This window comes from Macaca fascicularis, chromosome 6, assembly GCF_037993035.2.
Source record: "Macaca fascicularis isolate 582-1 chromosome 6, T2T-MFA8v1.1".
Lineage (NCBI taxonomy): Eukaryota > Metazoa > Chordata > Mammalia > Primates > Cercopithecidae > Macaca > Macaca fascicularis.
In genome coordinates, this window is record NC_088380.1 from 123,212,662 (window position 1) to 123,237,365 (window position 24,704).

Here is a 24,704-nt window from a genome sequence, read left to right on the forward strand (position 1 = left end):
ATAAAGCAAATGCATATTAAAAGAGGAACAAAGATGCGAATTAGAGAACCAAACGAAGGAAGGAAAACAATACAGGTTTTTCCTTAATTAACAACTTTTGCAAGATATAAGTTGCAGATAGAATTTCCTTTAGGTCATATCATTTAAGTGAATCTAGTTGTAAAGCAATTTAGAACTCTCCAGGAACAGTAGAGTTTAAATAACTAACCAACAAATGTGTAGTCTTTTCTTTTGCTTCCTTTTCCTTTCTTTACTTCCTTAACAATTGGCAAAATATTCTTAAATTATTAATATAGTACCCGATTTGCTTCTCATTTCCCAATTTCATTCACTAAAACTAAAAGCAAATAGCAAGCCTTAGTAAACTTCTAGCCAGATTTCTTGCTTACAAATATAATGCGGATTTCTGAAAATGCCCAGTTTAAGGGAAGTACAATCCCATAGACTCCAGTACCTTGCTGACCAATGCCCCCTGCCCAGCCCCATCCTCATTTGCCTTTACAATATCAAGCTGATACTGCAGAAGCAGTTGATTGTCAGGACAGCCAGCTCAGGTAAATTAACTTAATGAAACAGATGACTTTGTATGTATTGAAATTGACTAGGCTCAAATATCCACTCAGCTAATGAGCTTGCGATAGGACCCTGGCAGAGGTGTCATCATCATTCTGCCACTAAAAGCCTTTCTGCAGCCCTGTATCCTATCTTCCTGTCTGAAAACCAGGCAGAAGCTTAACAGCCGCCAAGCTTCCAAAATGCAAACAGCGGCAGTTGCCTATCTAAGTTGTGATTGATAGTACACAAAAATACATGGCTACTTCATAGATATTCTAGCCTGCAACAAATTAGGGATCTAAACCTTTGTGCTAGGCAGATAGCCAGTGTATTGTGGGGGACTGCTGTGGCTCTATAATTATATCCAGCCTGATAATAATCCGTTCTACCGCTGTGAATGGCTGTACCCTGGGACTTTAATTTCACCGTCCCCTTCCAGCAGATAATGCCTGACCCTGTGTCACTTTGACTGTGAAACACATGAAAAAGACAAATGAGTTTTTCTCTGACCATGTTAAATTAACTAATGGATTCTAGATGTGAAACTGGCATAATAATAAGCCAAGGCTCTGCTGGTACTGGGTGGACATTCAGACAGTCTCTAAGGGTGTTATTAACCTCATGCATGAAAACAAAACACAAACACCAAAAAAGAATCTGGCCAGTGTGAATAAAGAGTCTGTTTAGTGTGAACAGGGATTAACCACATAGTTTATATTCCAACCAGTTATTTTAGTATTTTGAGACACAGCTATAAGAGAGTGTTGAATTACTAGAGGTGAGGAAGGATGGGAAGGAGGGCTGGCCAGAGGTTGGTTAACAGATACAAAAGTACAGCTAGATAGGAGGAATTAATCCTAGTGTTCTATAGCACTGTAGGGTGACTATAATGAACAACAACAGCCTATTGTATATTTTCAAACAGCTAGAAGAGCAGATTTTGAATGTTCCTAACACAAAAACACAATAAATGTTTGAGGTGATGGATATGCTAATTACCCTGATTTGATCCTTACACATTGTATGCATGTATCAAAATTTCACACAGTATCCCATAAATTTGTACAATTTTTATGTGCCAATTTAAAATAATAATAAAGGAGGGAAAAAAGAAGACCACGCAGCTGGAGAACATCAGAAGCAGGATTAAAACTCAGTTCTCAATGGTTCTAAAACCATGAAGAATATCCATAAATCCACACTGTTTCAAAGAAGAAAGAGAGAGTGAAAAAAAGAGCTGTTTTATGGTCTAAAACTAGGCATTAGCTGAAGGCAAACTAACACAGGAACAGAAAACCAAATATTGCGTGTTCTCACTTATAAGCAGGAGCTAAACACTGAGTACACATGGACACAAAGATGGAAACAATAAACACTGGGGGCTGCTTGAGGGCGGGTTGGGGGAGGGAGCACAGGTTGGAAGGCTACCTATTGGGTAGTATGCTCACGACCTGGGTGACGGGATCGTTCATATACCAAGCCTCAATGACACACAATTTACCCATGTAACAAACCTGCACATGTACCCTCAGAACCTAAAATAAAGTAGAAGAAAAAATAAAAATAACAACAACAACAAAAACTAGGCATTAATTGAGCGATTTTATAATCAACATTTCCCTCTTTCCTTTCAGAGTTGTATTTTGTTTTCAGAAAGTGGCTACAATTCAATATCCTTGAAGATATACTCATTTGAACTAAATGTTGTAAATGTTAAATATCTTAGAAGAGAAAATGACCAGTGTTTACATTACTTTCATTCCAACATAAAAAGGCACTATTGCTTCCAGTAATTAGTAAAGGACATTATAATCTGTACAGAGAGTAATTGTGCAAATTCCAGTCTTGTAGTTATGTAGGCACTCCCTGTTACACATGGTCTTAATTTTTAATATGTATTTTCTTTTAGCTCGCTAAAATATTACAGATTTCATATTAATGCAGCTGAAAAGATAAATGTCCTTTCCCATGTTCCCATCAGAGGTCTGTGTGTTCTGGGAGGTTAAAAAATTATAACTCAGCTGTTCCATACCGTATTAAGATTGAAATTTGGCATCCCAGATGTGAATTTGTTTCCAAAATGAAACAGAATCTGGTAAGCTTTTTTTAAGAGAAAAAAATATTTTAGAAGCTTATTTTTAAAGTAGACTCATATTGGGTTTATGGGTGCTTTTAAGATAAAATTGTATATAGTTTTATTTAAAACTGTTTGGACTTCTGATGGGTAAAACCCCACATTTATCTAAAATTTTTACCTTTAAAAACAGGCTAATGAAAATCCAGAAGTTGCATTACCTTTCTTAATCAGTGATCAAAAATACATGCTTGCCTTTTCTTTAGGCGGTATATTTTCAAACAAGCTCTCTCTGCCCAAGAGGAATTTATTTTTGCAAAGTAATATTTTATTCTGTGTTTACCATATGTTAGACACAGATCTAGCTCTTGATGTGTAATGACTCATTTAATCCTCACAATAGCTTGAGATATATGCCATTATTATCCCCATTTTACAGATGAGAAGACTTCCCAAGGTCACATGCTAACTAGTAAGTTGGGAATAGGGATTTGAACCTGGGACAAACTGGCTCCGAAGCTCACATTCTTAACTGCTATGTGTATTGCCCCTCTGATCATAGTCATTTCCCTAATCTTACATTCACTAAACATTTAATAAGTGCCAATTAATCTATGTGGAGGGCATTATACTAGAGTTGAGTGTGGGGTTGGGGGAGGCGGTGGGGATTGGGAGGATCCAGAGTAGAGAAAAGGGGTCAATAAAGTTTTTTTAAAAAACGCAATCCCCACCACAGTTCTGCAGGTCAGATGGACATGACTCAATGACTAAACACAAAGTAAATGCTACATTTTGCAGATTGGTCCCTCCAGTTTTGGGGAATTGTAGGACCTGTAGTGCAGTGTCTCTGAAGCACTTAGGTCGCTCTGGATGTTATGCCTAGGCCCAATCTACCTTGTGGAAGGGCCCTCCTGGTCAACTGGAGACATTTCCCAGGACCTTCCTAAAAACACTCAAAATCTGGTGGTGAAAGTCCTTGTGTAACATTCTGAAACTAGGCGTCCTCCATCCCTTGCTCCTGTTAGATATAGTGATCCCCAAGTTTCTCTTCAAAGAATCAGTATGTCAGTATGTTCAGTCCTCTTACTCTTTGATTCTCCATTTTAAAGTTTAACACTCTGGTTCTCTTCGTCCCCTTGCTTCTAGTTTCAGTAAACAACCTTTTCCACCAGTTTTAATCAGTAGTTCACATCTGTTCCCCAGTCACCTGCTCTGTCCTGACTCATCCTGGTCACCTGCTTTGACCTGAGTCACCCCCACCTGCTCTAACCTAAGTCACCATTAGTTACTTGTTCCTAACCGTCCTTCCCACCAAACCACTCACCCCACCACTCTGGTTCATACCCCTGCTCTCTTTAAAAGAGCCAACTGGAATTAGCTTAGACTGTGCAGTCCAACCCTAGCCAATAAGGGAAAGACACAGCGGTAGGGACCACCTGCATCAGGAATAAGAACCCCTTCCCCTCCCTTGTTCAAGTGGTGTGCTCTCGCCATTACTCTATTCAAGAGTCACACCCTTCTATAGAAGTAAAAATTGCCTTGCTGCAAATTAAATTTATGTTTGAATGCTATTTCTTTGTGGCACCGAGGAACAAGCATTTCTAACATTCTCAACCTCCTAAGTCAACACCATTTCTTGATGTGATTTATGCCAAACACTTAAGACACTGCTGTATTTTGGATGGATCAAGCCTACTTAATCTTTAATCCTAAAATTGAAAGAAGCAACTGGGGGTCTTCGGTATAGAAAGTGGGGTCAGGCGGCCAACAAAGGGAATATGAATGTATATCCAAGTCACTCAGAAACTTTTATGCAGGTGCAAGAAACTTACGTCAAAGTGGTCATAAGGCTGTTTAATAGGAGACAGACAAATGTAACTCCACGTTTACTGCTCGAAACCAAAGCTTTGTGTGAAATCTTGAATTTATGGGGAAGGAGAGAGGGTAGCCTGTAACCTACCTGTTGTTTTCCTGATCCCTTCCCCCCAGTCCTGAACTCCTGGAGATTGAGCCCCTTTGGGCTTTGGTGACCCCATCATTGGGGTATGTTTATTTGATTGTTAATTTTGCTGTACCAGACACTCCCTTTCCCATTTTCTAACCATCTTGTAACGCATGCTGACTCTTTTCCCTTCCCTTCTCTTTTCCCTAGGAAAATCAATGAATCAGTAAAGACATATCGGTACTGGAAAAGAAAAAAAAAAAGTCCTCTGTATGTCACGGTGCTTTGTTATTTTTCTCTCAAACTCCAGTGGACATGAATAACAATCCCTCTGGATGTGGTTGCTCTGAAAGAGCCGGGCTCTTAGCATTTTGTCACACTTAGCCAATTGTTAAAGTATCATTAACAGGGACCCAGACAGAGATGACAGGTGTAAACAGTTTATAATTTACAAAGTGCAGGATCAGGTTTCTGCACCCCCTCTTCCAAGAGCTCTCAAACACATCTTAACTTGGCCCTGTGTAGGCATGGCAGAAATTCTTACAGGATTGTTTGAAAATAAATCCTATCATGCAACTATTTGGTAAAGTTTTGGCCTTTTGATCTTTTACTGTTAATTCAAACTAGGCAAAGCTATGAGTTAATTGCTAAGTTAACATTTCAAAATGCTCTGTACAACTAAATACACACATGTTCCCTGGAACCCTCTGAATGGGCTTTCTACTCTATGTCATAGATTTCCTTCTTTGTTTTTCCTTCTTTTTTTTTCCCACTAGTGGTGCATTGGAGATTGCAGGTTTGAAATGCCTAACAGTTGAAGAGACTCGACACTGCTGCTCTGTGCACAGATGTGGGATTTCTTATGCCTTTTTAGTCAGACCTACTTAGCTGCCTTCTGCATTTTTCAACGCTGACATGTTTCGGTAAAACTTTGACTAACTGGAATACTTGGGGGAAGGGGGTTTCTGGCTGAATGACTTCCTGGTTAAACTAAAAGTTATTTAGAAAGCCCTTTTTATTGAAAATCTTTCTAAAGTATATCAGCATACTTTACTCTTGAGTGAGGCAGCACTGTCAGAGAAAAATTGTACAGTATGTAGCTGTTTGGAAGGACTGTGAAACAAATTTAGCAAAGCTACTAACCACTCATCAGCCTTTCTCTTGCTGGAAAGCAGCCCCTCTCAGTATCCTGAGGCAGCTTAGGATGCCAAGCCCTACTGCTCTCTTCAAAATTTATTTTGCTCTTTAAGCAGAGGCCTGGATCTTTACCAGGGAACAAACAAAGGTCCTGAGGCCACCAGCCCTCACCTTTCATCCCTCACACCTCCAGGCTTCACTCCCTCCAGTCAGTCTCCACTTAGGTCCACGGCTGCCCCTCCTTCACCTGTGCTGGGAATTCATTCTCTCCAGCCTCCCCAAGGCAGCCATCTCTATGCCCTTTCTCTGGTAGTTTCATTCTCTCCCAATTCACTGATACTCCCTAAATATGCCTATCTCCCTATTCCAAATGAACCTTTCTCTCCACCTTTTCTTCTCGTGAGGGCAAAGTCCTTTTCTTCATTGCTAAACACCTTGCAAGGGTAAGCACAACCTATGTTTACTTCCTAACCTCTTATTCATTCTAAAACTATCTTTTATCTTCCTTCTGTAACCTCACCAAAACTACTCTCAAAAAAGGCCATCAGCCTATCTACTGGATCCTATGGCTTTATCTCAGCAAGTCTTATTGATTTTTCCTAAATTTAGCTAGAATTCCTTCCTTTCCCTGTCTTTGTTGCCACCATTTTGTTTTGCTGAAATTCACGTGTGCAGCATAAATCAGACCATGTCACTCACCTTCAATGCTTCCCACTGCACTTGTAACAACACAGATACTCCACATCTACATGGCTCACAGCTCTGATGTTCAGCTCTGGAGAGCTCATGCCTCCTTCTCCACCACATTCCAGCCTGTCTTTTGAGTCTCAAACATCCTAGAGCACCCTCTGCTCCTTCTCCCTAATGAAGTCCTCCCCTCACTGCTTCTGGCTGGTTTCTCCACCTTCCGGTCTTAGCTTAAATTTTACCACCTAGGACAGAGCTTCTTTGACCAAACCATCATCTATGTGGGTTCCTGACAGCCCCTCCTCACCACACCACTCTTTTCAATGCGCCCCATTCTCTCCTTTCACGCTAGTGACCATAAGCTGTAGTGGGAAATGAGCTTGTATGTTTACTGGATGGTTGATCTTTTGTCTCCACTAGGCTATGAGTTCCTTGAGTCCTTGGATCATGTCCCTTTTTCACTGGACACCCACTGCTTAGCTCAGGATCGGGCACGTTATTACTGAATGAATGAATGAACAGATGAAGACTTTATACTTTTCTGCAGAGGGCTGTCTAGAATGACTACAGAAATCTGACCAGACAAGGAACTCAAGAAAGAGTACCTGAAGAAATTCAAATTTTAGGTTTTGTAGCATTTTAAATGTCAGAAAGATGCTCACTCATCCTTTCATATACATAAATCAGGTCTCTCAGCCTGGGGGAGAAAAGCATTTAGCATAATACAAATATATATCCTTTTGCAGGAAATACACAAATATTGTGTTGGGAGTAGTGACTAGGATGGCCTGAAGGAAGGAAGGAGGGTAGCCTGGCAATGGATTGCTGCTAGCTCAGTGAGAGGAGCACGCAGCACAAAAGCCCGGAAGGAGAAGGAAGTGGAGTGATGATGGAGGGAGTTTTACCCAAATGGGGAGGCCAAAGTTAGACCAACTAATAAGGTCACTGACCTGCAGGAGAAACAGGGAAGCTGGGTAGAAAGTGAGATGAAGAACTGCAAGTCCTGCACAACACAAAGATGTGTTTGCAGCTGGGTAGGGGAAGAGGACAGAAAGGATTTGGGTGGAGATAAATAGAAACTACAGTGATAAGCAGAATGCATGGTGGCATGAGGAGGCTGCAGTAAGCATGTATGTATGAGTAAGCAGCAGGAGTTTCTAATAAGTATGTGATCTTTGGAGTCTGAATGATTAGAAACTGTGGGCAAGGTAATATCACAGTTAGGCTAACTATCCTATCCTATCAGCTGAGGTTCAAGGGCACCCACAAAGAATCACCATTTATAATTGATGTCCTACTAATTCCACGGGGTCCTGACACACCTTGAAAAACAGGGCTAAGACTGAGCTAAGGGGGATGTTGAAAGAGGCAGCACCTTTCAACAAATGTCCAGTTATTAAATAGGTCATGTTACAACTGCAGGTGTGGAGCTTCTGCTCCAGAGACTGCTATTAGAAATGATTTTGTAAAACAGATTACACCTACTCTCTTGATTTTTCAACAATTCAGATTTTCATATACTGAGACTGCTTAAAGCAGAGTCTTCTATGCCATTCTAAAGCAATAAGATATGCTGGTCATTTTGCATAGCCTTTTAGCTTTTAGGTATTTTTTTAAATGCTTAAAAAAATTGAATACCAACCCCCAAATAACTCAATCAACTCAATCCTATTGACTCAAAAGGAAATGGTTTCAGATAAAAGCCCACATGGCTTTTAGTTCACCCAGTTCTTTCTACCTACAAGTAACATAACAATTTCCTTCGCACAGAAAAGTTCTTAGAATCATCAGTCATGAAAACAGATGTTGGGCACAGAGGTGAAGCAGCAGCCAGCATCAGTAAATTTGCCATTATCAACTGCCCACCGCCACCCTCAACCCCATTCCCACCCCCTGTTGGAACTGGATTAGCCTTCTGGTATTATTTTAAGAGTGATTGGAATTTAATTTTAGTTAGGAAGAGCTGAGTCCATTGTTTACTTACAAACAAACAAAAGAATCCTCTCTCCAGCACTAGGATTCCTGCTTGGCTGGTTTTAAATGGATGAAGCTAACCAGATATTTACCATCAGCTTGGTGAAGAAAGAGTCATTGTCCTGGGGAGCCAGAGTCATGGGAACTCAGTCCACACAGTAATGCATTGCGAACTGTGAGTGGACTATGACCAATCAAAGTCTCACTGTACATTTCACGGAGGTGGGAGCAAAACAGGAAAGAAAAAATCCCCTACGTGCCAGCATGTTGGGAAGGCATCATTGCAATAAAATTGTGAAACTAATGCTGGCAGGCAAACAACAAAAACAACAACTGCCACAAACTGCAATATGCTTATCAGGGTCTGACCAAGAAAAAAGAACCCCAATCTTCCACAGAGGACACTGGCAACAATCCCAGGTCCTGCAACTCCTGAATAGCTCCATGTGCCGTGTTCCCTTCAGGTACTGCATTGTCCGCGGGAGATGTTCTCAGCAGTCAAGGAACAGCTGCACAATGCAAGCAGCCTCTGAATGGTCGAAAAGCTTTTTGTTCAGGCCTCGTGTGATTTCTTTAAAAAAAAAAAAAAAAAAAGCAAAACTGGTGTTCTTTTGTGCTGTACAAAGGCAGCACTTTGCTGACTCCAAGTTCAAGACTCATGGGCTATTAGGAGAGGAAAGATGGACATTGTATTAGCATGTGTGAAAAAAAGAATAGCAGTTCCTTTAAACCAAGTCCATAATAAGAGCAGCCTGGTATTTGGAACACCTACTTAGCTGGAAGCAGCTCCCACAGCAGTTAGAAGGTAAGTGTTTGCAACAATTACACACACATGCACACATGCATGCACACATATAGACCCATCAACAGGGAAGCAGCAGCATGTGTTCATAATAAATACATTTCTTGAGAATAGGGCAGTAAAATAAAATATAATCACAGAAAAGTTAGAACTGGGATGCGTGAACTAAGAGGGATGTGATGTTAGTTTGTAGAGAAGCTGTTCTTCCAGAGAAGTTAAATGACTTACTCAAAGACATATGGATACTTCATCAAATCAAGTTCTTAACACCACTTAGGAAGGATGTCCTGGTGCTTCCTGCTCTGCACGTGAAGCAGTGTTGGTTGAGGGGTGAGGGGGCTGTGGAGACAAGGTCAGGGGTTCTAGCATCAGTCTAATCTGAACTTGAACCCCTAGGATATATCAGTGCTGAGGGTTCAAGTCTAGTGTTTCCAGTTGCATGACCTAGAGAGAAATTCCTTTATTCTTCAGAATTTCGACTGATTCAACCCCAAAATGGGGATAAAGTAACTTGTGCCTTTAGAGTTGCCACAAACATTAAGTGAACAAAGAGTCAACATTAAATAAATGTTGGTGACTATGCTTATTGCCATGAGGAGTAGCCATAAAGGTGGTATTTTCATCTTCTCAGAAATTTCAATACATTTAGAAAAAAAGAGAGAAAAGAAACAGGAAATACACAGAGAATAACCATATAGGTATACAAGTAAGCATACGGAGAAAATACAGAGAATTAATGTAGACAACAGGGAACAGGCCAGGTGCGGTGGCTCACGCCTGTAATCCCAGCACTTTGGGAGGCCGAGGCGGGTGGATCACGAGGTCAGGAGATCGAGACCATCTTGGCCAACATGGTGAAACCCCGTCTTTACTAAAATGCAAAAACTTAGCCAGGATGGTGGTGCATGCCTGTAATCTCAGCTACTTGGGAGGCTGAGGCAGGGGAATCGCTTGAACCCAGGAGGCGCAGGTTGCAGTGAGCCGAGATCACACCACTGCACTGCAGCCTGGCTACGTAGCAAGACTCCATCTCAAAAACAAAACAAAACAAAAAGAAAACAACAAAAAACTTGGACCAAATACTTTACACATGAATATTATGCCTCTTATCCATCTGTATGGGTTCATTGGTTTCAGGTTTTTTTTTTGCAATGATAGGTATTTGTTGATCCTTTAAAAGCATTTTGTCTTCCTCAAGACAATTTATTGCTGAATATTTCTTTTTCTTTCTTTTTTTTTTTTATGAGCAGTGGGTGTCCTCAACTTGGACTGCCAAGACGCAATACCACTTTCTGTCCTGAGATGTCAAACTCACACATGGAGCCACCTCAGTGTGTTGGGATAATGAATTATTTTCAGGTCCATGTTTTCCAAGGTATTTCTAGCACTATTATTTTACATATGTCCTGAAGATAGTTCTGTTCAGAGGAACAGAATTTCAATCAGATGTGTTTTTCCCTTCAACAAGTTTGTGATTTTTTTAATCTGTTCTTAAACTCATTATATATCTGTTAGAATGTACTTCTTAGTAGCTACTCTTTGTGTACTTTTATTAAATATACAAATAATACATGACAACCTTTTCGTGATAAAATAAATAAATGAAATAAACATTTTAGACAAAACTAAAGTCCTGCTTGCCCATCACCTTGTCACCATCACCATCATCATCTTGGACCTTTCACCCTACAATATCCCTGGCCTATTCCACAACAGGGGCACCCTGTTACCATGCTGTTTCCTATGTATTTTCTAGAGTTTTCTTTTCCTTCTTTGCCTTTGTTTGTTTGTTAAACCAATATCCTTTTTTGTTAATAAATTCTTGGAGTTGGCATATTTTTCATTGGAAATAATTCATAGCAACTAAGAAAGTATTTTCAACTGTGTGTTTGCAATCAAGCAAATTTTTCTCCATTATATATAAGATAATTTTAGGCATCTACACCCTATTCTTATCTACCACAACCCAGTGTCACCACAATGGCAATGCTAGAGTTGAAGCCTAGATAGTATTTATTTCTTTGGCCCTAGACAACTTTTCTCAACAGGCTTTTAGCTGTGACGATCTGGGCGAGCTTTAGACAGTGGTCCTGCTTCCTAAAGTTGGAGGCAATCTGGGGTTGATTCTGTAATTTTTGTTTTTGTAGCTTTCCTTCTGAAGTATACATCACATATTCCGAATTCTAAGGTTGTTAAAGATCCATAGACTATTGAGTAGGCACGTAATGTGACACGCTATGAAAGCATTTTCCCTGTTTTGCAATCTGAGAACAAAACACATCATTGATAGTCATGACTTGTAAGAATCCTCTTGCCCCTGCAGCTGTACTGGGCAGTGTGCAGAGCTTCCATCCTGCTTCTTAGGTTGTACTCCTGAGAAATGGCTCCCTAGATTCTAGTATGGTTAACTTGTCCTTAGTGCAATACATTTTAATAATTCTGTGCTTGCGTGTGTGTGTTTAGCCTTTCTTTAATTTTACCCCTATAATCCCCTTCAAATCACACTAAAATATATATAATAACTGATGGATTTCCTTCAACGACTTGATCTTCACCACTAGAATGGTTAACACCATTTCCACCAGTGGTGGAAACTAGTTTTCAGGGTCTTTGCAGTTCGGGTACTTTACATTTAATTATTATTTTACTTCTGGCCTGAACTTTTTGTTAACCTCTTGGTTTTTATATAAAATTTTAATTATTTAAGTCATGAGTCATGCCAGTTTGTCTTCCCAGTGTATCTTCAATTCACAGGAGATACAGAATGCACGATATTGCTTCTGTCTGGTTAAAGGAAATTTTTAGTTTATTGAGTAAGCGTTCTTGGGAATTTTCTCATCTCACTGTTTTCTGTTAGTTTTCCTTTCATTGCAAGTTCTTTTTTTCTTATTTTCTTGTGCTAAACTGCATGCTTTTTACAAAACCCCTTTTCTTCCACTGGTTGGTTATATAAACGATTGCTCTTTACATGCTCAGTCTGATACTTTTTCCAAAAAATGTGATAGGATTCAAATACTCATTATTTTCAAGGCATGTAGTTACTGTAGCAGTAAAACAGTATATTTTAAATTAGGAAAAGTATGCATTATTATGCCTTTGATTCACAATCATCACTTCAAATACCACTTTAAAAGTAGGTGAGTAAAACTTACGGTAAATGCAAACTAAACTAGGCTCTGCCGTCAGTACAAACTTATGCTTGCACAGCATGGAGGCTGTTTTCTGTCCCCTGCCTGTAGATTGCTTCCACCATTTGGAGGTCTCTATACCTGGATACACTCCTGCTTTAGGTGTTCACAAAAGATTCCTTGATTTCTGGCTATAGCTTCAGTTTCTGGCTGTTCCTCCTGGGAAGGCCTGTCCCTTTCATACTGTGAAATCTAGAAGGCATGAATCCCTCCATCATTCCCACAAGTCACTTTAATCTCTACTAGAAACATCATATGGCAAGATAGGGGCTGGGGACAGAGTTTGGCCCCATGTGTCCCTGTTTGCTTGTAATCAAGCATCCCTCATATTTCCTATAGACTGCTGTTGTGTATACGCATGTTAAATACCTCATTTCAAGAGTGAGTGAGAGAGGGAAAAAACTTGGCCCAAACTATCTTTTTTCACTCCAGTGTCTTCCTTGGCAGTTTATTCTCATCTGACTGGCACCAATACCTGCCAACAACTTCTACTTCGGATCAGCATCTTTTGGCACTTAAGATGAGAGTATATTTCTACATGGCTGAACGCAGACAGGAAAAGTCTTATGTAAATAATAATTTCCATTAGCAACACTGAACTGATGTCAAAGTTCTCGATCCATCTCAAGACAACAGAATTCACAATCATGATAATATTAAGATGACAACATAAGTGACTTACAGGGGATATTATTCTGCCCCACTTGATACTATTTGGAAGAAACTACAGGAGTCAAATCTACATCATGTCTTTTTCAGGCTGCAAATGCTTGATAACATTCATGTGGATCAGCGGTGATGGGTGTGGGTGTAGACGGTGAACACAGCAGTTGAACCACATGCTAGCCTGGCTACACAGAATGCTAATGGGTGATGATCAATGTGTCCAGTGCATTCTATATTCAAAATATGGCAGATTCAAATGAACACCACACATCTTTATCTCAACCTACTGTGTCAATTTTCAGAAACGCTAGAGGTAAGAGCGGTAAGAATCACCAATATTCTTATTTGCTTTTTTCATGTTTACCAACATTCAATAACACTTGAAAGCAATGTTCTGAAAGGAAGCAACGACATACTAACATGACATAATAAAGTGTTAAACACTGTGCATGTTCCTATACTAAGAGGTCACCCACACAAGTTCATTCTGTTAGTACTAAGTTTGCATTATTGTAATTACAAGTTCAAACACTAATTAATAGTTAGAGCAGACCAGGTGCAGTGGCTCACACCTGTAATTCCAGCACTTTGGGAGGCCGAGGCGGGCTGATCACCTGCGGTCAGGAGATCCAGACCAGCCTGGCCAACATGGCGAAACCCCATCTTTACTAAAGATACAAAAATTAGCTGGGCATTGTGCGCCTGTAATCCCAGCTACGCAGGAGGCTGAGGCAGGAGAATCACTGGAACCTGGGAGGTGGAGGTTGTAGTGAGCTGAGATCACGCCACTGCACACCGGCCTGAGCGACAGAGTGGGACTCCATCTCAAAACAAATAAACAAACAAACAAACAGCGACTCGGTAACATTTTACCCATGAATGGGTATCTAGGGCAGAAAAAGAACGTAAGTTCTTTAAGATACTTTATTTATCCAGTAATGAAGTCTCATGTGCAGAAGCACATGTCATATCTTGGCAAATGCATTGGTAGTGCCCATTCATTTTCTTCTCGTTATCTGAGGACTCTGTCCCTGCTGCTGGGACAGTAGCCTGGGGAGCCATCAGGCATTGAGTCTCTTTGTATGCCCTCTTCATATGAGATACAGAAATTGGTGTAGACTTTTTTTTAAGACTTTGCACAGGAAATATCAGATAATTATTTCTTACATCCTTTATAGCTGTTACCTGCTAACCAAATCACGTGTCGGACTGGGAATTGTGCACCAAAGTCTGCTACCATAACTGATCAATATTCTGGTGTTTATATAAGTCAGAATTCTGGACACCTCTTTGAAAAATAAAGTATCTTTTAAAGGACATTTAGCGTTACCTTTTTTCCTCTTCATTGCTCTATTGCACTTTATTTCTTCGCATGAGATCCCTCCCCAACTTTTTACAGGCATCTATCATTTTTAATAGCCTTTTTTAAAGGACCCTCACTGTCCCTTTATCTTTCATTAACAGGATCCAGAGAATGTTTGTTTTCTTCCCTCTCATTTACCTTAGACTGCAGAGAATTTAAAAGTAACATGGCCCATCTACTGCATCAAAGAAATAAAAAAAAAATTTAGAAACCCAAAAAAGTCAAATATCACACTCTGCTAGGATTCTAAGAGAATCTGGATTTCTTTGACAGTGGAGTTTGACCATTTGCAGAAAGTAGAGCCGTGGAAAACCTGTGAGGGTTACCATCATCTTAAACCCTGACACAAGCTGGTTTCTGCATCACACTTAGAGAAACAGTAAGTGCCTGGGCTGAATGGCACAATGCATAAGGAAGTGAGGGCAGCAGCTCTCTTCTGTTCAGGACTATTCTGTTTGCTTCACTTCTCCAGCCTGGCAATCACCTCCTTTAATTCCAGAGGCTGCTACTTCAGCAGCACTTGAACCCTTTCTCTGATTTTTTTTTTTTTTTTTTTTTGTCATTTTGAAGATAGCATCATTATTTTCCATTTGCAACACTGAGATTCTGTAAATGTAGGTATATTTGAATACTCACAGAGCCCAAATAGCATATCATAAAGTTGAAGAATTTTTTTTCTTCTAAGCTCATAAAATAGTAGCTTTCTCTTTCAAGATGATGTCAATTTTATCTTTCAACTACTATGGGAGGGATGATTGGTTTTTCTGTGTTATGACTATAACTGGATTCCTTGAGGAGATAGAAGTGCTACCTTTCTATTTCACAACTAACTAAATTTTACTTAATGTTTTTGGAAAATTCTTACAAGGCACTTGGGTCCTGTAAAACCTCCTCCCCTGCTCCCTCCTACCTGGCCTGTGAGCAAAGCGACCCAGTTCAGAAAAGGTTCTCTCCCACTTCAAACTCCACTATGCTCATGTTTTCACATTTTTCTATGTTCATGTTCACTGCAGATGTGTATTAAACTTCCATTTTTCTCTTGTTTAGTTTATACTGAAAATACTTTTTTCTTCTTAGAATAATTCTCACTACTCCGGAAACACAGAAATACTAATATAAAAACAATGCTTATCTCCAACATCTAGACCTGTTATCTTTTAAAATAAGGCCAAGAATTTCATCTTTTAATTGACAGAGTGGTCAAGACTGATTAATACATGATGACTGTTTAATCTTCTCCAAAGGTTTACAATCCAACTAGCTGCATGACCCTTCAGGGCTGTTTTAACACAGATTAGGTAGCAGAAATACCACTTCCACATGCTGACACAAGTTTGTGCTGGCAGAAGAAAAAGAAAAGTAAATGGGACAATATGATAAGGCAAGCAGATGTGTTTTGATAATGTGGTTAAGCCTCAATGCTCCTGACCAAGTCTCCAATGTGGTTAAATTGATGCCAAAACTAGCACGTTTTACTTTTACGTAGACTTTGCAGGCTGTCTCTTCTCTACTTCTCTATTAAGTTCTTTAGTCTTCTGAACTGCTGTTAAAATACATTTGCAAGGTCTTTGCTTATATGACAGTAAATGTTCTCTGTGACATTACTAATGCAGATTAAATGCATCCTAGTAGAAATAGGAAAAAATAATTATCTTTGGCCTCTAATGAAATAACCTGGGTACTTGAATTTGAAGGCTCTCCTTCCAACCACTTCCACTATGGGTGGTCCTTCCTTGTCAAAGTTAGTTTCTAGGATCACTGAGAAATTTCCTTTCTGATCCTCTTTCCTAAGGCTGGTGGATACAGCACTGCTCGGATGCAGGGTCCACGGCATGTGTGCGGTTTACAGAGGTCTCCTGTCTGCCACACAGGACTGAGGTTTTTTGTTTGTTTGTTTTTTGTTTTTGTTTTGGAGACACGGTCTCATTCTGTCACCTAGACTAGAGTGTAGTAGCATGATCATGGTTCACTGCAGCCTCGACATTCTGGGTTCAAGCAATCCTCCCACCTCAGCCTCTCGAGTAGCTGAGATGACAGGCATGTGCCACCATGCCCAGCGAAATTTTTGATTTTTTTTTTTTTTTTTTTTTTTTTTTTTAGAGATGGTGGTCTCATTATGTTGCCCAGGCTGGTCTCAAGCTCCTGTGATCCTCCTGCCTCAGTCTCCTAAAGTGCTAGGATTTTACAGGCATGAGCCATTGTGCCTGGCCAACTGAGATCATTGTATCAAAAAGTTGCAAGAACAAGAACAGATTTGTGATTACTGTGATATCACCATTTCTAGTCAATGTTTCTCTAACCTGGTACTTATTGCCTTTAGACTTTGGCATAAAAGATGAAGTGGTAGCCTCACCCTCCACTGATAGAGGCAAGTATGCCAGGGGGAAAGCAGTGTATTTACATACCACTGTTAAATATAGTGAACCCTAAGTTTCTCTTCAAAGAATCAGTATGTCAGTATGTTCAGCTCTCTTATTCTTTGATTCTCCATTTTAAAGTTTAACTTCTTGGTTCTCTTCACCTTCTTGCTTGTAGTTTCAGTAAACAACTTTCCTGCCAGTCCTAATCAGTAGCTCACATCTGTTTCCCGGTCACCTGCTCTGTCCTGACTTGTCCCGGACACCAGCATTGACCTGAGTCACCTCTGGTCACCTGCTCCGTCCTGACTCATCCTAGTCACCTGCTCTGACCTAAGTCACCTTTAGTTACCTGTTCCTAACTGTCCTTCCTGTCAAACTACTCACCCTACCACTCTGGCTCATACCCCAATAGCCAGTCGGGTTTAGCTTAGATTGTATGGTCTGGCTCCAGCCAATGGAGACAGGACACAGTAGCAGGGACAAGCTGCGTAAGGGATTAAAAATTGCTTCCCTCGGCCGAGCACGGTGGCTCATGCCTGTAATCCCAGCATTTTGGGAGGCTGAGCTAGGTGGATCACCTGAGGTCAGGAGTTCAAGACCAGCCTGGCCAACATGGTAAAACCCCATCTCTACTAAAAATATAAAAATTAGCCAGGCGTGGTGGCAGGCACCTGTAATCCCAGCTACTTGGGAGGCTGAGTCAAAAGAATTGCTTGAACCTGGGAGGTGGAGGTTGTAGTGAGCCGAGATTGTGCCATTGCATTCCAATCTGGGGGACAAGAGCGAAACTTCATCTTAAAATTGCTTCCCTCCTTTGTTTAGGTGTGCTCTCACCATCATTCCATCTGCTAGGAGCACCCTTTCTGCAGAAAGTAAAAATTGCCTTACTGAGAAAATTAAATTTATGTTTGAGTGCTATTTGTGGCACCAGGGAACAAGCATTTGACATTTCTAACACCACCTAGTGGGCTTGGCTGCTATGGAAAAATGGCAACTCCAAATGGGAAAGTGGAGACAAGAACTGATCTAGTCTTTGGATGAAGACTTGGAGATGCCATTCAAAAGAGGTGCTCTGAAGACAGGCATCTCTTTATCCTGCCATCTTCGTGGCCCTATATAGTTCTGCCATTCATCATAACTCTGCAGGGTTAATGGCGTAAGTCCTCATTTGCCTTTTAAAGTCCAGGGACACAGTAGAGCTATCTTAGGAGGCTAAGATAGTTCTTAAAGGGCTATTAAGCATTTTGGAAACAAGATGCTTCAATAAAATAATAAATTATTTCAATAATAAGTATGTGTTGGAAACCAAGGGCAGAATCTTTGTTTACCAGAGTCAAAGCTCTAAAACCTAGTGATAACCATAATCCCAAAGGCCACTGAGATTAGGATCACTCTTCATATTATCAGGCTTTCTTATCTCAGCTCCATTTGCCCACATGGCCTTGGGGCTCTTACAGAAGTACTGGCTTCCTATGACACAGAGTCACAAGCACAGTCACAGGCTTATAAAGGTCCATGTTATGACTTCCCTGAGACACTATGATTGCTTTATAACCTGAAAGATAAACTACTAACAGACATCTGTACATGATTTCAATGAGTTAGCTCATTAGCTAAAAAGTCTGTTCCTTCTTTTCCTATGATAACCCTACTACTGCACCCCATACTCTATGTTTCCTCACATCTTGTGTCCATGTATTCCTTCAACCAATGCTTCTCAAATATGAATGTGTGTGCCAATCACCTGAAGATCTTGTTAAAATGCAGATTCATATTCAGGCACTCTGGCATCTGGCCTGAGCATCTACATTTCTAATAAGCTTTTGGGTGATGCTCATGCTGCTGGTTCAGGAGCAAGGCTTTAGATTACTTGTCAAGCTGACCATAGGGATATAACTGGGTAATTACTGGGAGCTCTTTTGTGCAACCAGCAGACCACTGCCTGGAAAGCCCCCACACTCATTACAGATCCCGATCTTAACTCCACTCCATTGAACGTAACAGCACAAGGGAGAATTACAGTGCTTCCAAAACTCAGAGCCTGCAAACTATACTGAGCCCACCCATTTTCCCTGATTCCGTCTCCTCTCACTTTAACCATTCCCACCTCTTTTTATTGCTCATTATCGCTAGTCTGAGCAAACACAAGCTTCAGCCTGATAAGCAATCAACTGACTTTTCCATAAATATAGATTCTCATGGAAAAACAAAAAGGAAAGGGAACAAAATAGAAAGGTGTTATATATTGAATTTATTTTAGGTTCCAATCCTATTTTTTTTCCTTAGGCTGATTGCCTGATTTCCATTAAGTCATTCTGTTTGCTGTTTGCCTTTGAGTCAGTTTTTCCTGGTGGTCTAAAAGGACTTTAAAAATTTTTTTAAAAATCTATTAGCCTTAAAAGAATTTATCTTTTTTATTCTAGTGGCATTAAATAAATGCTGGCTAGTACTGTGGGCATGCGTACAAGTGTCCTGAAGAGGTATAGCTTTGATGTTGCTGAAAAATCTCATATTCAATTTTATGGAAATCTTTGCTTTGATCCTTCCAAGTCATCTTTATTGAATTCCTAGCCAAAGCATGGACTAAACCCTCTGAGTGTATTCATCCTACATTTGTATGTTTATTTTTCAAGATTCAAACATAGAAAATTAACTCCTAAGAATATGAAATGCCAGCAAATTTCAGACATGTATTGCAGAAAATAAGTGGTCCTGACACATTATTAAGGTGAAAAAGGGCAATATTTTAAAAGCATTCATCATTTTTCCCTCATTTTTTAACTATTTCATTAATATTCTCTAAGTAATGTACTGATTAAGAAGAGGTCTTTGTTTTATCTATTAAGAAAGCTTCTGCAACAGAAGCTTTTATTTCATAACAGTATTACTAACAAGCAAGCATTAAGACTAGCTAATAATGTCTTTGGATCTAAACCAGGGGATAAAATTCAATGATGTAAACTGCTATGTATCTGATACTTAAAAAAAACCAGGCCAGGCGCAGTGGCTCAAGCCCGTAATCCCAGCTCTTTGGGAGGCCGAGACGGGCGGATCACGAGGTCAGGAGTTCGAGACCATCCTGGCTAACATGGTGAAACCCCGTCTCTACTAAAAAAAACACAAAAAATCTAGCAGGGCGAGGTGGCGGGCGCCTGTAGTCCCAGCTACTCGGGAGAATGTCGTGAACCCGGGAGGCGGAGCTTGCAGTGAGCTGAGATCCGGCCACTGCACTCCAGCCTGGGCGACACAGCGAGACTCCGTCTCAAAAAAAAAAAAAAAAAACAAAAACCAACCAACCAACCAACCAAACAAAAAGCCAAATGGTCCCCTGACTCAACACCCGTGAATATAAAATGTTCTGCAAATAAGGAAGGAACATGATCAGCACTATTAATTAAGGTATATCATACTCAGATCCTTGCAATATGTAAGCTACACTTTGAGAGAAGCTAAAGTGCTTTTAGGGGCTACAAATTAACGCCATCTCCAAAAGTGCTAAACCTTATCCCCAGCCTCACATTTGTGCTGGGGACTCTGACCTCCTGGCTACCATGGTTATTTTGAAGACCACCTACCCTATCACTTACATTTACATCTGCAAACAGGGATGTCTGGCAGCCCTGAAACTTAATTTCCCAGTTTGGGGTTGACCAGTCCTGAATTGGCTCCAAACCTCTGTGGTATCAATACAGCTGGACACTACAGGCCAGTTACAATGCCTTCGTCTTCCTTGACGGCTTTCTTTTCTTGACTTGAGATTTGATTTATGGACCTTAGTTCTTGCTTCCAGAGAAGACTATCACATTCTCGATACTGTACATTTAGATGCCATGCCCCAGGTGGCTGAACAGTAGTTCTCCAGACTCATGGTGCATTTCAGTGAACATCACATTTCTCATCACACTGGAGCAGAAAACTTGCTTTGGAGTGGTATATGGAGTGAAGTTCCAAGGTCCTGCTTGGGTTCTGGAAGGTGACTATGGGCTGCGAATACATCTCAGGGTTTCTAGGAGTCAGGAATTATAAAACAGGCTTCTTGGTACTTGTGTTACTTTCAAGGCTTTTCTCAACTTATAGTGTATAAATACAATGCTACATACCACGGAAAAGTTAGTGTTGTGCTTAAATAATACATTTTCCATTGACATAGCTTCTTCAGCTGAAGAGTTTTAAGATATGTTTCCAAAAATCCCCTTTCCAATGGGAAAATTGAGGCCAAAGAACAACTGCCCACAGATTAGACCAAGTCAACAGAAGAGATAAGAAAACAACCTTATTCTCTCTGCCTGGATGGCTTCAATTCACCTTAAAACAGTATTGCTTTGCACAATTCTGTTCTGCAAAAAGGTTTTATCCAATGGCATTATCCAATATCATTTTAAATGCTATGCTTAAATGAATGCTGCCTTGGAAACTAAAATAATAATAGGACAGGCCTGGCCTTCTCTGTATGCAATTTCTACTTCTAGAAAGAAGTATACAATAAGTAAAGCATGATCTTGTAGATAGAGTACTCTAAACCACTGATTTAAAGGTTCTCAGTGCTAGCTGATGGAAAGACCAAATAAGCACATTTCAGGCTCTCTGATGAATCAACGAAAAATAAAAATAAAAATCATTATAAGCAAACAACAAAATGGACCTGATAAATCATCTCTTAAAAACTAGATGGAAAAAACATCACACGCTAAATTCCTTTAATATTGCCAGGGACCTACTAAAAGCATACTTTACAAGTCTTTATTAGCCTCTACATTTGAGAGTCTGAATCTAGAAATAGAAATTTCTCTTGGAGTCAGAGAGGTGAGCATTCATAATGGAATAAGTTCCCCCATTCCAAACCCTCCCATAGCATATGGAGAGCTCAGCACTAGAACAGAAGCACTGAAGCCTGGAGAGGAGAGATTAGAAGCAGGAGGATCTTGATCATGCTTATCTCCTAGAGAAGACCAGACTACCATGAAGCCCTCATGGATTAGGAAGGCGAAACAAGAATGGGGAGTTGGTATGGAGGTAACTCAAGCTGAAACCCCAAGGACCCACGGTTGTCTATCCTCTGACTGCAGGTTATAGAGGTTAATTTTCTTTTCATCTCCACCAACATTGCCCAGAGAAACAAAATATAAACAGAGGTAGACACAGGAGACATGAAATAAGAATAATTTTATTTATAATAAGTGGGAAATTACCCTCTTCTCTTCTAACAAGGTGTACATATCCAATTACTGTTAACAGAATATGCCATATCAGTACTTTTCTGGTGACAACAGGAATGCAGTACACTCTTTATACAAAATTCACAAGGGAGTGTTCCCATCCAAATCATTCATACTATGTACAAATTATAACACTTTCCAGAGTATTTAGTAGTATACAAACAATAATCAGAATGCACAAACAATACTCATGCACTTTCACAAACACCTCTTTGCAAAGTGCTACCTGTACGACTGGTCACAGCACACATTACATTCAATTAGCTGTGACCCAGAAATACTGGTTGCATTGCTCCTGGACCTTCTAAATGGTCATCCAAATGATCATGTTTGAGTCAGTGATGGATCCTAAACTTGTACAAGCAGAAAATATGAAACTGAATTGCTTTCGGGTTTCAGTGGAAAGGGACTGATGGTTAATGAGTTAATTCTTTTAGAGGCACTTTAAATCACAGTCATTGTCATGTTAAAATATAAATGTTATTCATATTCATTGATTATTTTAGGTCATTCATTTTCAAAATATTTCGTCTTATGACTACTTCTAAGCCTCCTTGGTTTTTATTTTAAAAGCAAAATCAACATATCTACTGAAGGTTAGTCACAAATTTCACATTGTCAGCAATCTCTAGATTATTTTAAGAAAGGAGAGATTACCAAGAAAATGATCCTCTCTAAGGTTATCTGACACCATTTCTCCACCTTTTGGTTCTGGACATTGAAACCATGTCTGTGAAATAATACTCCAAAAGTGCTAATGTTAACAATAGCTAATGATACAGGAATCCCATGGTAGGCTCTGAGGACTGGAAACTTTGCCTTTAACTGGATTTACTGAACAAATGAGAGGGCAAAAGAGATGATTTTCCCAGAAATGTTGATCTATTCTTCTTTAATTATCATTTTTTGAAGGATCTGTCAGCATGTGCCCAGTGGACATCTCTGCACCCTGTAGCCTGGGGACCTTCCACAGCACCCAGGTGCTCTGCAGTAATAACAGTAATAACAGTGCCTTAGGTTTACCTGGGCTTCAGGCTTTGTAAAAACAGGACATCATTTGATCTGCACCAAAACTCTGAGAGAAAAGCTTGGTTTTCTAATAATCTTACACATAAGGAACATTATTTTCAGGATGATTAATTAAATTAGAGGCTCCTAATATTGAGTGATCATCACAATCACCTGATGGGCATTGACTCATAGATGCCCAAACTTCAACCCTGGAGATCAGGTTTGTTTTGGGCAACCCAGTCCCTCAAGCAGCCTCATGCCTAAAATTCTCACTCTAAACTATAGGAATCTAACATTGTCAAAAGAGGTCATAGATCAATACCAGTTTCAAACGTTGGCATGCGTTAGCACATTCAACAACTAACACTGCACAAAAGGATCATTAGGGAATAGTCTCTGTTCTTGGGGGCCTCAAAGATGAGTGGCTTTATGGAATTCATAAATCATCACTTAGATGAGGTACAAGTACAGGTCATGACCAAATAGAACATGAGTGAAATAATCTGAAGGGAAAAAGTAGAGGAAGCGAGTGACATGCAGGGGCTTTGAGAGTAGGGGAGGTGTCAAAATGGATAAGGTAAGCAACAAAAGTCAAATATGCCCATGTTACAATTAAAGTGTAGAATCAATCCTGCATGATAGAAAGTCTGGAGCACACGCACACACATACACACGCACACACACTCTCTCTCTCTCTCTTTGTAGCTCATCCTCTATCAGCAGAAGATTTACCTTTACAAAGCAGAAGATTTGGGGGGAAACATAAAAATAGGAAACACCTAGTGCTTATGAAGTAACGGGCACTCAAGGGAATGTATACATATGGACTAATTTAATCCTCACAGCAACACTATGAGGCAGATGCTATTAATATTCCATTCTACAGAGGAGGAAACTGAGGCCAAAGGAGCTAGAGAGTGGTGGATTTGAACCCAGGTGCTGGCTTCTCTGCAAGTCATCAGTGACATGCAGTCTCTTCACCCATGCACATCTTTTCCTTCCCACCCACTGCTAAGTTTTGACCTGATTGTTAAGTTCAGATATAACAGGTACCTCAGAGGTTGTAATCACAAGAAGCTTTCTCTTTCAGCTTCCTGTCTGCAATTAAACGCAGATGTGCTACAACAACATCAATAATCCCACTAAAGAATTAGTGTGTCTGGACTGACAACGTAACGTATCAGGAGCCATCAACTTTCTGACAGCTATCATAGGACTTTCAAACATATCTGCCAGATGTTTGTCACAAGGATTCTCCTGAGAGCAAGTCACAGGATTTTGTCTGTAAATTCTGACTGCAGTTTTCTACATTAACCTGAAGAAATGGTGACAAAGGAAAATACAGGCATGCCAATCACTACCCACCAAATGTCACTGACACCAGTCAGAGAATCACTGATTAACCTGGAGAGCACTGCAAGGTGAGCTACAGGCTTTATCCTGCTCTTTAAAATGTCCTAGAATGTATAAAATAACAGTATTTATGGCCTAAAGGCTTCCTCTGATGTACACATTTATTTTAAAAAAGGATTTTGTAGTCAACCACTTTTTTAAATATGTTTTAGTTTGTTAAGTTGAAAATTGCAAAGAACAATATTTGGGTGAAGTGATAAAACACATAACTTTACACAGACTATCTTTTTAGTCAAGAGGAGAAGTTCTATTTTTCCAAGCCAGGGTAAAGGCAGGTGCCATAGAGGACTATAGGAATGAAATGAGATGGTGCATA

The 24,704-nt window shown here is 40.0% G+C and overlaps 1 protein-coding gene across 9 annotated transcripts in view; it reads right to left on the reverse strand.

The window, feature by feature from the left end:
• SEMA6A (semaphorin 6A) overlaps positions 1-24,704 on the reverse strand; it is a 133,758-nt gene that overhangs the window by 86,773 nt on the left and 22,281 nt on the right. For 2 of the 9 annotated variants that reach the window (XM_073994086.1, XM_045394130.3), the window contains exons 2-3: positions 9,400-9,510; positions 8,462-9,032 (exon numbers count right to left, since the gene is read on the reverse strand). The exons of 3 other annotated variants lie outside the window; for them this stretch is intronic. The gene's annotated coding sequence lies outside the window, so the exon portion shown is untranslated. Of the gene's footprint in view, positions 1-8,379; positions 9,033-9,399; positions 9,511-24,704 lie in introns of all 9 variants that reach the window. 4 more of the 9 variants (XM_073994085.1, XM_045394131.3, XM_073994084.1 and 1 more) reach the window with 2 other exon arrangements.